The sequence below is a fragment of the Piliocolobus tephrosceles genome, chromosome 6, assembly GCF_002776525.5.
Source record: "Piliocolobus tephrosceles isolate RC106 chromosome 6, ASM277652v3, whole genome shotgun sequence".
NCBI classification, from domain to species: Eukaryota; Metazoa; Chordata; class Mammalia; order Primates; family Cercopithecidae; genus Piliocolobus; species Piliocolobus tephrosceles.
The window spans coordinates 12,542,872-12,557,105 of NC_045439.1; positions in this window are offsets into that span (position 1 = coordinate 12,542,872).

The following is a 14,234-nucleotide window of genomic DNA, read 5'->3' on the forward strand; positions in this document are numbered from 1 at the left end:
GGGGTGTCCTCATAAGGATGGCAAGCGCACAAGGCAGGTGAGGCCAGTTCCTCTGGATGAAGTCAGGGAAGGCTTCTTGGAGGAAGTGACACTAACTTGAGTCTTAAAGATGATGGGGGTGTGGATGGGGTATATTGGGTGTGGATGAACCAGTGGAAGAAGAGATTTGAAGATTTGAAGAGGTGGGTTCCAGGAGGGGAGACGTGCATTTGGGGGAACACAGGGTGGGCGATGGGTGGGATTGGGGAGGACGAGAAGAGTTAGGGGCAAGGGCTGAGCTTGGCTTCTCATCTCTCAAGTCCTGATTGTTGCTCTGGGGTGCAGGGAGCCAGCCAGTGGCCAGCAGAGGGCACTTCTGCCTCTTCCAACTGCAGAGTCTGGAGCCCCCGGGAGGAGCTGGTCAATGGTTTCATGTTGACAGGGGTGGGGAAGCTGGGCTCTCAGGACCTCAGGGAGGATGCGCCCCCAAGGGCGAGTGAGACCCAGACACAGATGATTACGATGTGGCATGAGGAGGCGGGGCGAAGGACTTTAGCCAGTCCACACGTGCAGAGAGGTCATCGGCAGTGCTGCTTTCAGAGATGGTGAAGAGAGGGGCTTCAATCAGAATGTGAGTACGTGGTAGCCCAGGAGGCTTGTGGCCACGGTGAAAGCAAAGGCTGGAGTCGAAGACAGCATTCCAAGAGGGTGCTTCGAAGGCTGCAGCAGCATCAGCCCAGGGGTCTGGCATGTGGCCTCTCCCACCAGTCCCCTCCACCACCCACCCTCATTCTCTCTCCCTGAGCTCTTTTCCCTGCTCCTCCAAAGCAGTGTCCCCTTCCCAGTCCTGAGCACTCCTGGCCCCTCCACCTGCTCCCCAGCAAACCCACCTGGAGCAGCTCAGTGCCGGATCTTCTCCTGGAGGCGGAAACGTGGCAGGACCCCAGGAAGGCCCCAGATCATTCCACTGGGAGGGAGACACGGACACTAACTAAAGAAACCAGAGCTTCCAGCAGCGATGGACCCCATGCAGAGGATTCAACAGGGCCACGGACAGGTCGGGGGAGGCCCCTCGGGACACTTTAGCTGAGACCTGAATGTCAAGCTGGAGCCTGGCATGAGGGTGAGGGCCTTACAGGTAGCGCTCCTTGGACAAAGGTGAGCGTGGGGCGTTCAAGAGAGGGAGAAATCAAAGGTAACCCCTTGATTTTGATCCAAGCCACTGGGTAAACAGGAGGGCTGTTTTCTAAAGGAAGGGGGACTGTGGGAGAAGCCAGCTTTGGGGAGGGAATCCAAAGTTCCGTTCTGGTCACCAGAAATCAGAGGTGCTGATTAGCAGTGCACGTGCAGTGTCACGTAGGCAGTTAGAAATCTGAGTGTGAGCCAGGTGCTGCAGCTCACACCTGTCATCCCAGCACTTTGGGAGGCCAAGGTGGGAGGGTAGCTCGAGCTCAGGAGTTTGAGACCAGCGTGGGCAAAACTCTGTCTCTACAAAATATACAAAAATTAGCTGGGCGTGATGGTGCGTGCCTATAATCCCAGCTACTTGGGAGGCTGAGGTGGGAGGATTGGTTGAACCCGGGAGGCAGAGGTTGCAGTGAGCCAAGATCGCACCACTGCACTCCAGCCTGGGTGGCAGAGCAAAACTTCATCTCAAATAAATAAATAAACAGAAAAGAAAACGAAATTTGAGTTTGGATCCTCAGAGAGAGGTCAGGTGTGGGAGTCCGCAGTGGGGAGGCATCTAAGGCCAGGATGAGAGTCTAGCTGAATCCAAGCTCACACCAGTCATCGCTCAACAGCCAGTAAGTCTAGTAAGTTGAGAGGCAAGGTGTTGGGGTAAGGAAAGCAACTTCATTCGGAGAGCCAGCAAACCGAGAAGATGGTGGACTAGTGTCCTAAAGAACCTCCTTAAGTTAGTAGCAGCTTCAGGCTCCCTTTAATGTCAAGGGAAGAGGGAAGAGGAGAGGGCTGAGGTCAAGAAGCGACCGACGACCACAGCCATGTGGGTGTGAGCAAGGGTCTGAGGAGCTTGTGAAACATCTTTGTTCTTGGTCTGTTGACTTCGGTTCAGATGAAGTAGGTCAGGCCACAGTGTTCCTATAAATCTTTAATGAAATACTGTTCCTCATGTGTACAAGTCCTTATCTCCTCAGGAGTTAGTTTTGAGAAAGGGGCTGTTATCATTCTTAAAGTTGAACTGCAAGTAATTAGCTAGCCACATGCAAAGCTAAGCAAAGCTAAGCAGAAGCTTTTTTATTTATTTATTTTTTTTTTTTGAGGCGGAGTCTCGCTCTGTCGCCCAGGCTGGAGTGCAGTGGCAGGATCTCCACTCACTGCAAGCTCTGCCTCCTGGGTTCACACCGTTCTCCTGCCTCAGCCTCCTGAGTAGCTGGGACTACAGGCACCTGCCACCACACCTGGCTAATTTTTTTGTATTTTTTTTTAGTAGAAATGGGGTTTCACCATGTTAGCCAGGATGGTCTCAATCTCTTGACCTCGTGATCTGCCTGCCTCGGCCTCCCCAAGTGCTGGGATTACAGGCGGGAGCCACCACGCCCTGCCAGCAGAAGCTTTTAACCTAAAACAGGGGTGTCCACAATCTTTTGGCTTCCCTGAGCCACATTGGAAGAAGAATTGTCTTGGGCCACACATAAAATACACGAACACAAATGATAGCTGATGGTCTTTAAAAAGATCACAAAAAAAATCTAATAATGTTTTAAGAAAGTGTATGAATTTGTGTTGGGCTGCGTTCAAAGCTTCCTAGGCCGCATGGGGCCCAAGGGCCATGGGTTTCATAAGTTTTACCTGAAAGGTTTTACTATGAGGGCAGAGGCAAAATGGAGTCAGTTAGGCGAAGCCTCCCTCCACTGTTAGAAGATTGCCCCAGGGATGAGGGACAAGAAGGGGCTGGGCCTCATTCCTGCTGCAGACAACATTTGGATGCGTGTGGATGGAGGAAGTAAAGGAGAACAAGGAGTGAAACCAGGAGTGATCCCTGCGTTCAGCAATCAAGTGGAGAAGCAGCCTCATGAGCAGTGCGGGATCAAGCTTGGCTGATGCTGCTGTGGGGTCAGGTGCAGCCACAGCCTGGGATCCGGCATCACGGAGGTCCTAGGTGCCCTTGACTTGAACTGTCCCTGTCTCCTGGAGCATCACGGTCTGGTCCCATCTGCCACCCCTCCTGCCTGTGAGTGCGTCCATCACATCCTGAAGGTGCTCTCGCCTCCTCGAGGGGCTCTTCACAAGTGAAGGACGCCACGAGGAAGGTCGTCCAGGGCCATGTGGAGGGTGGGGTTTGGTTGAAGCTGGGAACCAGTGCAGGGTTGCCGCAGGAATCTGGCGAGATGGGGGCAGAGCCTGGAAGTGAGGCAGCAGAAGGAGACGGTGTCAGGGGAGGGAGTGGCGGCTCCTTCATTATGGCAGACAGATTCTTGAGCAAGGTGACCTTTGGGCCTCAGGCCTAGTATGGGGCTGGTCTGCAGCTGGGGGCAGGTGGCCAACCCTGGCAAGAGAAGAAAGACAGTGCTCCTGCCGCCTCCAGCCTCACCTCCCTCCACCACCCCCACTCCCAGCCCATATGCCAGTTTTCTGAAGTTGTCCGGAGAGCAGGGACAGACATACGTGGCCAGAGAGTTCACTTTACGTCCCGGGAGTCCCCATGCTGTCCTTTATTTTTCCACCTTTGTAAGTGTCCTGCCCTCCACCTACAGCTATACTCCTACTTCTTTTCTGGCAAACTCCCACTCATCCTTCAAGAGCCAGTCTAAGTACTGCTCACTCCAGAAAACACTCTAGACCACCCCCTGCCCCATCCAAGATGGATGAACCCCTCAGGGCTCCCACAGCCCCAAGGCTTTCCCTCTGGGTTTTCACCATTCTGTAGTAGTCCCCTCCTCCCTCTCCCTCCCCAGAAGCTGGGGATGCCTCTTCCTACAGTGGCCCTAAGATCACAATCCCTGCCCTGATGTCATCACCACCCTCGGACCCCCTTGAGAAGCAAGTTAAGCTGACCCAGCTTCACCTTGGGACCGCAGTGTGTTTGTACATATTTCAGGCAGACAGAGGTTGTTGCCGTTTTGGGTGAGGAGCTTGGCAATCAGAGACAGCAAGCACCCAAATTCTCGTGGATTCAGGGTGGAGAGCCTTTCCCTAGCAAACGCTCAGGTGTGGGGCAGGTCAGTACCGCAGCGGCAGCTAAAGAATGCCTTTTTATGACTGTGCATCTTAGGACAATCATCTTCCTGACACATTGTTTTCCACATGGGGGACTGTGGTGCAGAGATGGAGGCCTGGTCCAGGGTCACCCAGCCAGTGGGGCGGAGTCCTTCCTCCTGGGTACTTTGCGGGACTTGGGCTTGGCTCAAAGCTCAGAGGTCAGCTCACTGTGGCACACGCAGAAGGTCACACCATGGTTCTGGCCTCAGTAAGTGCTCAGCTGATGTCAGCCAGTAGTTTATTAACAGTAGCTCAAACTGAACACCTACTGTGTGCCCTGGTACTTAATGTGGCGGGAGTGGAAGGTGGGCAGTGGAATGTCAGCTAGTCACTCCTGATGTCAGCTGGTCCAGTCCCACCTGACATCCTATTGGCGGGCGCCTGGGGAAGCTGCTTCTCTTGCCAGAGGAGCAGACAGGGATGGGGGGCTAGTCCCAGGGAGTGAGGATGGCCATGGCCTTTCATGCTCAAGCCTGCAGAGGATGTTGAGTTCGAGGGCAGGCAAATGTGTGGGTCATCCTTGGAAGAGACTTCGTTCGTCTCTTCCACACCCTGGCCAGAGAAGCGAGGCCCGGCCCAGTGAGGGGGGATTGAATTGGTGTGCTCTGAGATGGGGCAAGCAGAGTTCCGGGTGGAACAGGACCCATTGGAGATTGAAGGAAAGGCCTGTGGGGACACAGCCCCCAGGGGCCCTCAGATGGGAGAGGAGCTGAGGCAGGCAGGAAGGCCCCACCCTCTCCTTGTGAACCCTGCTTCTGCACAAGGCCTGGCCTGGACATTGGCCTTTTCTTGTGGCCCTGTTATGGTCTGTAAGGAAGCCAGCATTCACCTGCCAGTCTATGCTCCTCGCCGCCACCACTTCCAAAGAGCCAGGCCTCCTGTTCTCAAAAGGCTGAGCCTCAGCGCCAGAGCTTGTCTCACATGTGGACTGAACGGGGCACACAGCAGCTCAGCCTCTGTCTCCAGAAGATGCAGGAAACTGAGAGGCCATGGGCAGCTGCCTGCCCTGCGGAGGACGGAGGCGCCTCTTCTACGACAGCACCCGAGCGGGAGCTCCCGCCTGGAGGACGGCCCCGCCCGGGGCAGCCCCGAGGTGAAGGCGCAGGACAGCCTGTCCTCTGACTCTGTCCCCTGTCGCTCCTCAGCCTCCTGAACGGGGGCCACATCCCAGAGGCCCTGCTGGGGCCGCAGGACATGTCCATCATGTGTGATGAGTCATAGCAACTATTTTCAGCTTCTTGATCAAGGACATTTTGGTCTTTCTGGGTCGCGTCTGACTTAGTGAGAAGCCCTGGCCTCTCTGACCCCAGCAGTGTGACTTGTCCATGGGCTGAGATGCCTGAGAGGCGGCCCGCACTGGTTCATTTCTGGGCGATCATTCATGCTCATGGGTTACACACAGGTCTCGGATCCCAAAACCTGGGCTTCCTCTTGCCTCCGGGGCCTCCATCTGCCCCCATGGCCGGGGAGAGTTACAACATGCATTTACCCCAGTTGCATTCTGTCAAGATGCAAAAGAATGTATAATAAAAAGAGTCTCACTCCCTCCCCGGCCCCAGCCTCCAGGGACCCTCCTGGAAGCAGCCACTGTTTCCAGTTCCTGGTGTCTCCTTCCAAAGATGGGTAGCTCCAAGCAGTGGTATAGACATTCCCTGACGCTTCCCGTCTTAAGGACGCTTGTTTGTACACAAATGGGAGCACACGCCGCCGTCTGACCCCAGCTCCACCCTTGCTTTCCCCCCTTCATTTGTTTTAGCCATCAGCCCACATTAGGCTGTGAATGAGCTTGTCACTTTTATCAGCTGCATGGGGAGTGGGGTGGAGGGAGGAGGGATAGCATTAGGAGATATACCTAATGTAAATGACCACTGAATGGGTACAGCACACCAACATGGCACATGTACACATATGTAACAAACCCGCACTTTGTGCACAAGTACCTAGAACTTAAAATATAATAAAAAAGTAAAAAAAAAAAAAAGAAAAAGAAAAAAATGACAGACTCTTAAGTGGTATCTCCTACTCTCATCTCCTGCTCCTGAAGTCAGTATTGTGGTTCCAGAACAGCTGTGCCAAGCCATAGCCTTAAGCACACCCTGTGAATTTCTATTTATTAGGAGATGTGTCTCATCTTATCTCATTCATTGTATGAATAAGTGCTAGCACTTAAAACACCAAAGTCTCTCTGAATGATGTATTCCTTTTCTGAATGAATGACAGCAGATTTAAAGTTATTGCTCTCATAATACCAAACTAGGTTAGGAATATTGTTGTTTGAATGTAACAAACAGTTTCAAACTGTCTTAAGTAAAAGAGAGAAGTCAGTGGCTCTTGTAAGCTGAGACGGTAGGGTCAGCTGCAGGTACAGCTGACTCCAGGGTTCAAACAATGTCATCGGAATCAGGTTGCTCTCTAATTCTGCCACACGCCTTCCCTCAGCAGGCTTATGTCCCAGGATTCACTTGTAGCGGGATGGGGAACCAGTTTTGGGCCTGCTTGGTTTCACGGTGTACATGTAGGTGGCAAAAATAGTCTCTTTCCCAGAAGTCTAAGTGAAAATCTTACCTTGTCTCTGTACGAGTTAGGCAAGGCTAAGTTGCAATGACAAATAGATCTCAAATTCTGTTGTAACAGCTCAGACTATAACACTGCATTTCACTGTCATGTAATATCTGTGGTGGGCCTTCCTGGTCATTTCTCCATGTGGTTGCTCAAGGACCTGACTCATTCCGTCTTGTGGTTCACCGTCCCCTAGGACTTTTCCTGGAAAGGGCCAGAGAGTCAACACTTTAGGCTTTGAGGGTCTCTCTTTCTTTCTCTTTCTCTCTTTCTTTCTCTTTCTTTCTTCTTTCTTTTCTTCCTTTCTCTTTTTTCTTTCTTTTTTCTCTTTCTTTCTTTCTCTCTCTCTCTTTCTTTTTTCTTCCTTTCACTTTTTTCTTTTTTTCTCTCCTTTCTTTCCCTTTCCTTCCTTCCTTCCTTCCTTCCTTCCTTCCTTCCTTCCTTCCTTCTTTCTTTCTTTCTTTCTTTCTTTCTTTCTTTCTTTCTTTCTTTCTTTCTTTCTTTCTTTCCGTCCTTCCCTCCCTCCTTTCCTTCCTTCCTTCCTTCCTTCCTTCCTTCCTTCCTTCCTTCCTTCCTTTTTCTATCTTCCTCTCTTTCCTTCCTTCTTCTATCACAATACTTTAAAAGTGTAAAAACCATTCTTGGCCAGGTATGGTGGCTCACGCTGTAATCCTAGCACTTCGGAAGGCCGAGGTGGGTGGATCACTCAAGGTTAGGAGTTCGAGACCAGCCTGGCCAACATGGTGAAACTCTGTCTCTACTAAAAATACAAAAATTAGCTGGACATGGTGGTGGGCACCTGTAATCCCAGCTACTCGGGAGGCTGAGGCAGGAGAATTGCTTGAACCCGGGGGGCGGAGGTTGCAGTGAGCCAAGATCTGGCCACTTCACTCCAGCCTGGGCAAAAGAGTGAAACTACGTTTCAGAAAACGAACAGACAAAATGAAATAACTCTGTTCTTAACTTGTGGGTTGGGCAAAAACGGACCACAGGCCACACTCGTCCTGAAGGCCTCAGTTTGCTGCTCATGGCCCTGCAGGCCATGGCACATGCATCCAGCCTGTGGAAGGGAAAAGAAAAACAGACAGGTGACTTGCCCACTTCTTCCCAGCTGCTGCCCCTCCACCTCCTACGGGATTAAGTTGGCCCCAGTCACATGGCCATGCTGAGCTTGGCCATCTGCTTAGGAAGAAGAGGAAGTGGCTTTTGGGGAGCAGCTGGCTGTCCTGCACAGTCTCATTGGCCCTGGTCAGGTAGCACGTAACCCATCGGTAGCTGCATCAGTTTTTGCAGCATAACAAGTTGAATTCGTTTCCTAGGTCCACCATAACCAGGTATGACAAATTTATCCTTTCCCAGTTTTGGAAGCCAGAAGAGCAAAATCAAGGTGTCAGCAGGGCAGAGCTCTCTCTGGAGGCTCTAGGGGAAAATTTTGCCTTACCTCTCTCCTAGCCTCTGGGGGTTGCCAGCAATTCTCTGCCCTCCTTGGCTTAGAGCTGCAGTGACTCCACTCTCTGCCTGCATAGAGGCAGAGTCTGTGTCTTTGTATCCAAATCTCTTTCCTTTTTCTTGTAAAGAATGTAAGGCCCACCCAAATCCTTTATGACCTCACCTTAACTTCACTGCATTTATTTTCTAGTAAAGTCACGTTCACAGTACTGGCTTAGGGCTTCAGCTTATCTTTCTGGGGCACACAAGTCAACCCCTACACAAGTCTCACTCCAGTATGAGCACCACTGGGCTAGGCGCCAAGAACAGAGAGGCGGTGACTGTAACCCCAAGAGGTGAAGAACAGATACTTGGTTCATAATATGATAGCAGAAGCAGATAAGCACCAAAGGAGAACACAGGCCGAGGCGGAGCAGCTGGGAGGCGGAGCAGCTCGGAGGTGGGCCTCGGTGGCAGCAGGCATGTTCTCCATCCAGGGCCATGAGGGAAGGACAGGAGAGGAGGGAGCCTCGATGAGGAGGGGAGGGAGAAGGGAGGAGAGTTGGAGAATTAAGTATGTAGGGAGCAATGAAAACAGAGTTCAGAACAGATTAAGAGGACAAAGCAAGCTGAAAATGATAGGGACAGCACAATAGAAACAAAGCACAAAATGACGCCGCGTGTTTTCTCTGGATTCATAATTGTGTGTAAAGGTGCCTACAATGGGCTCCAAGGGCAGCCACAGGCTGAGAGCCGTGGTTTCCTCGGGCTCAGGGGAATAAAGTGGGTGGACAAAGGGGTTTCTAACTGTCTTGTAGAATTCTAATTTTTTAAACAGAATAGATGTATATGCTATTTGTCTCATTTCTTTAATTTGCACATAGCAAAATGACGACCAGCAAAGACACCAAAATAGCAGCGGCAAATTCTGGGTGGTGGGAATCGGTGACAGTGGTTGGGTCCCTTTACTTTCCTGATCATTTGACTTTCTTAAAATGTGCACGTATCCTGTTTAATAACAAAGAGGAGAGTGGTTTTTCCCTAAAAAATGTCTAGAAGCGAAAATGCCACATCTGAGTGCATATTAATGTCTCATATTAACAGTGGCTAATTCAGAGCAGTGGAGATACGGGGTGTTGTCGTTTTCCTTTTAGGATTTTTCTGTATTTGTCAAATTTTCCAAAATGAAAAGGAGGCAGAGGACGGGCTGGAGCCCAGAGGACCCCAGCATCTGGGGGAGGGCGGAGCCCAGAGCAGCTCCGCAGTCTTTGCTTTTCTGGTCTAGATGGTGCCACTGTCCAGTGCGTTTTTGGTAAAAAGGAAGGGAAGGGAGAGGAGGGGATGACTGAGGAGAAGGAAGGGGATAAGAGAGCGTTTCCTTGAGAGTGAGGAGAGAAACAGGAGAGAGAGAAAGGGGCGCCTGAGGTGAGCTCCAGGTCTCCTGTCTCCCAGCCTGGGACGGGAAAGGACTGGTTTCTGGGTCTTGCTGATGGGAGGGGAAGGGCTGGTCTCTGGGCCTTGCTGATGGGAGGGGAAGGGCTGGTCTCCGGGACTTCACTGAGCACTGGCCATCTCTTGCCCCAGGACACAGCCCTGCACATCTTTTTCCTGCTCAAGAGTTTCAGAAAGAAGAAGAAAACGTCCATTTGCGCCCATATGTTTACCTCACTCCGGGGAATTCTCTGGAATGGAGAAAGAGGCATTTGTTTGCAGTGAAACACAGAAGAAGAAGAAAAGCCCTGTTGCCTGCAAAGTGTCAGAGCCACAGTGAAAGGCTCCCTCCCCGGGGTCACCACACCCATTTTTTAACACAGAGGTAATGACATTAGGCGACCTAATTAAGTCAGCAGCCCTGAGCCTGCCACCCCTTCTCCCGGAGTTACAGCCTCATTTTTCAATTATGCTTTCATATGAACATCTTTGAAAAACGCCTGGCCAGCACAAGAGTCCAGGAGGAGAACTGGGCTCATTTCAGTCCATCTTTTTTCTTTCCCCAGGAAGTGGAGGAAGCACATTTCCAAGCTGGAGGTGTGCAGGATCCCTCCCCAAATCCTGAAACTCAGACTTGAACAAGAATTTCCTGTGTTGAATTGTCATCAGTTGTCCCTACTCATGCCATCGAAGACTTTCAGAGCCAAGCAGGCTCCCCAGAGATTTAATCCAACCTCTTCACCAGCAGACGGGAAACAGGTCCAGAAGAGCCCCAACTTGCCTGGAGCCCAGCCAGGCCTGACTCGGAGCCTTTAGATTTCTAAACCTGAATCAAAAGGAGCCAACTCCTCAAATGGTCATTGGTGCCTCTGTGCAGCTGTTCAGTCATCATAGTAAGTAGACGGGTCTTTGCCTCCCGTGCAGATTGGCGGTCTGTTGTGGCCTCCTGGGTACCTGCCTGCAGTTCCCAGAGAAGCCACCAGGTGGCCCAGGCGTTGCCGACTCTGGCTTCATAATCCAAACAGCCCGGCTCCGCTTGGGGCTGCAACACAATGGAGAGAACTCAGAGTCGGCTCCGCACCTCCCGCCCCTGCTCCCCATTGTAAATGTAGTCCGTGCAATAGTGAACATTCAGGTCTTCAAATTTCAGGGGTGCAGGCGCAGAAACGCGGGGGTACTGGGAGGAGAGGCTTGGATGTGCCTTTTCAGATGCCACATATCCTGACTGTGCTACCTCTAGCAAGAGCCCCATCTCTGAGCCTCCCTTATCTGTGAACAGGTGTATCCATAGCCACCTGCCCTGCCGCAGAGTTCTGCCATGATGGATGTGAAGCCCTGTGGGAATGGCGACCCAAAAGTTCCCAAATGCCAGAATGCCGGATCCCAACTCCCCTGGAAATTTTTTTTTTTTTTTTTTTTTTTGAGACAGGGTCTTACCCTGTTGCTCAGGCTGAAGTACAGTAGTGCAACGCAATCATGGCTCACTGAAGCCTTGACCTCTGGGGTTCAAGTGATCCTCCCATCTCAGCCTCCCGAGTAGCTGGGACCACAGGCACACGCCACCACACCCGGCTGGATTTTACATTTTTTGTAGAGACGGGATCTCCCTATGTTGTCCAGTCTTGTCTTGAACTCCTAGATTCAAGCATTCCTCCTGCCCTGGACTCCCAAGATGCTGAGATTACAGGGGTGAGCCACCGTGCCCAGCCCCCTGTGAGCTTGTTAACAAGCACAGCCCTGGGCCTATCCCTGCAGAGTCAGAGAAGTGAGTGGGTCCCTGAGCGGGCCTCTCCCTCCCTCTGCCATCCCAAGGGGAGAAGCCATGGGGAGCCCTTGGCCCTAGCCCAGTGTGATCCCCACCCCACCACAGCTGCCTCCACCCAAAGAGCAGAAGGAACCTCACCAGGACACCTCACACACCAGGGCTATCAGCCCAGCAGGAGGCCAACATGCAATCAGTTACAACCCTGCCTGGAAAGTGGTGGCAGAACAGTGGGGCATGGCACCCCCTGAGGGCTGCAATCCACCGTGAGGTTCCCAGCAAAGCAGGTGTGCCTGGGCACTGCTCAAAGACTGACGTCCATGATTCACTCTACAAATCAAAGTGGATGTCCGGTTATTCCTATACATACATCAGTCTCACTTACACAACAGGCTTCCTAGAATGTTCTAGGTGAGGAGTTAGAGCAACCATACCAAAAACCGGGCCCAGCCCATGGACGTGTGTCCTCTTGTGACTGCCTTGAAACAGTGGAAAAGGTTGAGAGTCTTGGAGCTTCAGGTATTACAATTGCCCGGGGCGTTTTGGGAATGCCTTTTGGAGAAGGGGGCATTTGAACTGGGTGTTTCGGGGTAAAGAGCAGGTGAAGGAGAGGAGAGGGGGCTCCGGGAAATGTGAGCAGAGTGTGGAAAGGACAGAGCCTGCAGAAGCTTGATAAGAATGACACACGTTTGTCATTGCTGGAGAGAAGGGAGCAGCGACGGGCGACAGGGTGGCAGAGTTCAGCAGGGCCTGGCCCTAGACTTGAACAAGCCTCTTAAGCCACGCAGAGGTTTGGATTTCACACAGAAACCCACGAGGGTCTTTGAAGGCTTTCCAACTCCACAAGGGCAGAGACTGGGGACACAGAGGCCAGACAGTGACCATTGCTATCCCCTGGGTGAAGCCCAGGGGCCGGGGCAGAGGAAGAGGGAGTAGAAGTGGAAGGCAATGCCTGGTGACTGTGGTATTCAGGGTTCAGGATCTGTGGGACACAGGTTCACATCAGGAGTAGATGGGCCATAGGTCGTATGGCAACCAGGCTGGCTGGAAGGGCTGGGGTACCAGGAGGAATGGGGGAGAGGGAAGCCTGCAGGACAGCAAAGGCGTCAGGGTGTGAGAGGCTCTGACGGCTTGCGCAGGGGTGACTGGAGCTTCCAGATGGCCCTTAGAAGAGGAATCTGGAGCAACAGGAAGGAGAATGGACTGGCAAGAGGAGCCGGAGAAATGTTAGGATGTCGGTATTTGGGGAAAGTTTCCTCAGCAAGGCCATGCAGAAAGGATGGAAGAGGAGGGGTGCAGACGTGGACGGGCGGCCAGGAGTGTGGGGTGAAAAGTGGCCCCAGTGTGAGTGAGACCACAGCCAGCTCATGGAAATGTCCAGAGTCATAGTGAGGTCCTCGGCAGAGCTGGTGAAGAGAAGGTGGGACTAATTCAATGTGTGATTGTGGATAAGTCCCTGCTCTTTTCTCAGTCCTAGTTTTCTTAGTTATGTCATAGAAACAGTCCAGATGAGGAGGCCTCCAAAGGCCCTTTCACTATGGACTTTCTGAAGTTGACTAACTGGGGAGTATCCCCATTCCTTAAGGAAAACGCCAGCTAACAAGTACCTGGGACATCTCTACTGCATGTGGGTCACGTCTGGACATGCACTTGACACTGTCGGCAGCATCTCTTTTATGTGGATTCCAACTAGGGCTACTGCATACAGTTGCACAGGCTACATACTGCATTGTTTGAGGCACAGCCAGCCCTTTAGACTAGATGGAGCCTTGCAGAGCAGCCTCTGTGCTGAGAACATCCTCCCTGCTCCACGACAGCATCTGGAGTGCCCACTTCCTGGAACCTGGGCCCTCTCCCCGGAATGTGACTGGGGAGAACAGGAGGACCTGAGTTCTAGGCTGGCCTGCGGCGTTACATGGCCAGCCCCTCCGCTCATGGGCCTCTGTCTCTTTCTCCATAAAGCGGCCAGGATGAGCCATTCTGAGGCCTTGTCCACCTTCTGAGCTCTTATTGCCAGAATCACTTGTCTCTGGAAATTGCAGCAGCACTGAGAGGGCCATGTGGCCTCTCTGGGCTCCTCCCAGATCAACCCCAGGAGCTGGGAATTTTCCCTGTGTTTCTGTGCTGCAGAGCAGAGATGCTGCTGGGCTCATCCAATCTCCATCCTCCCCGAAGCCCCAGGGGCCTCATTCCTACAGGAGCTGATTCTCTCCACCGTGGTGGAGATCCAGGGCTTCATGACCACCTTAGCCGCCAGACCGACATTAAGTGTCCAGGGTGGGTCGGCTGCACACCACAGCACCTGACAGCTGGGTGGTTCTTGCTCAAATCATCATTATCTCCTTTAAATCCCATGAGTAGAAAGTCTGGATTTGTCACTAAGGAAGCCGACAGGACATTCTTCATCAAGGAGGCCCTCTAGCCCGTGGACAGGGTTGGTGGGATTCATTGCTTTGAAGGGACCCAGCCCTGTCACAGAGCACTAATTAATATAACCAGTGGCATGTCCTCCACACGCGACAGTCCATGAAGCCCTTCACACTAATGAAGTCACTCAACAAACACTGAGGGCATACTCTGGGCTAGCTCATTGTAGTCATGGACATGAACCAGCTCCAGGTACTGCTCAAAGTTGCTCACTGCCCCTCTGGCTCATAGCTGATTTGATTCTCACAACCACCCTGTGAAGCAGGTATTATTATCACTCACATTTTGCAGACCAGGAAACTGAGGACAAGATTTAGGTCCTTTGCCTAAGGATCTAAAGCCAAGCTGAGCCCTGAACACAGGCAGTACCTCATGTGCTGTGACCTGGGGCCAGCACCTTGCCTTTCTCAGTCTGTAAGTTCTGGTC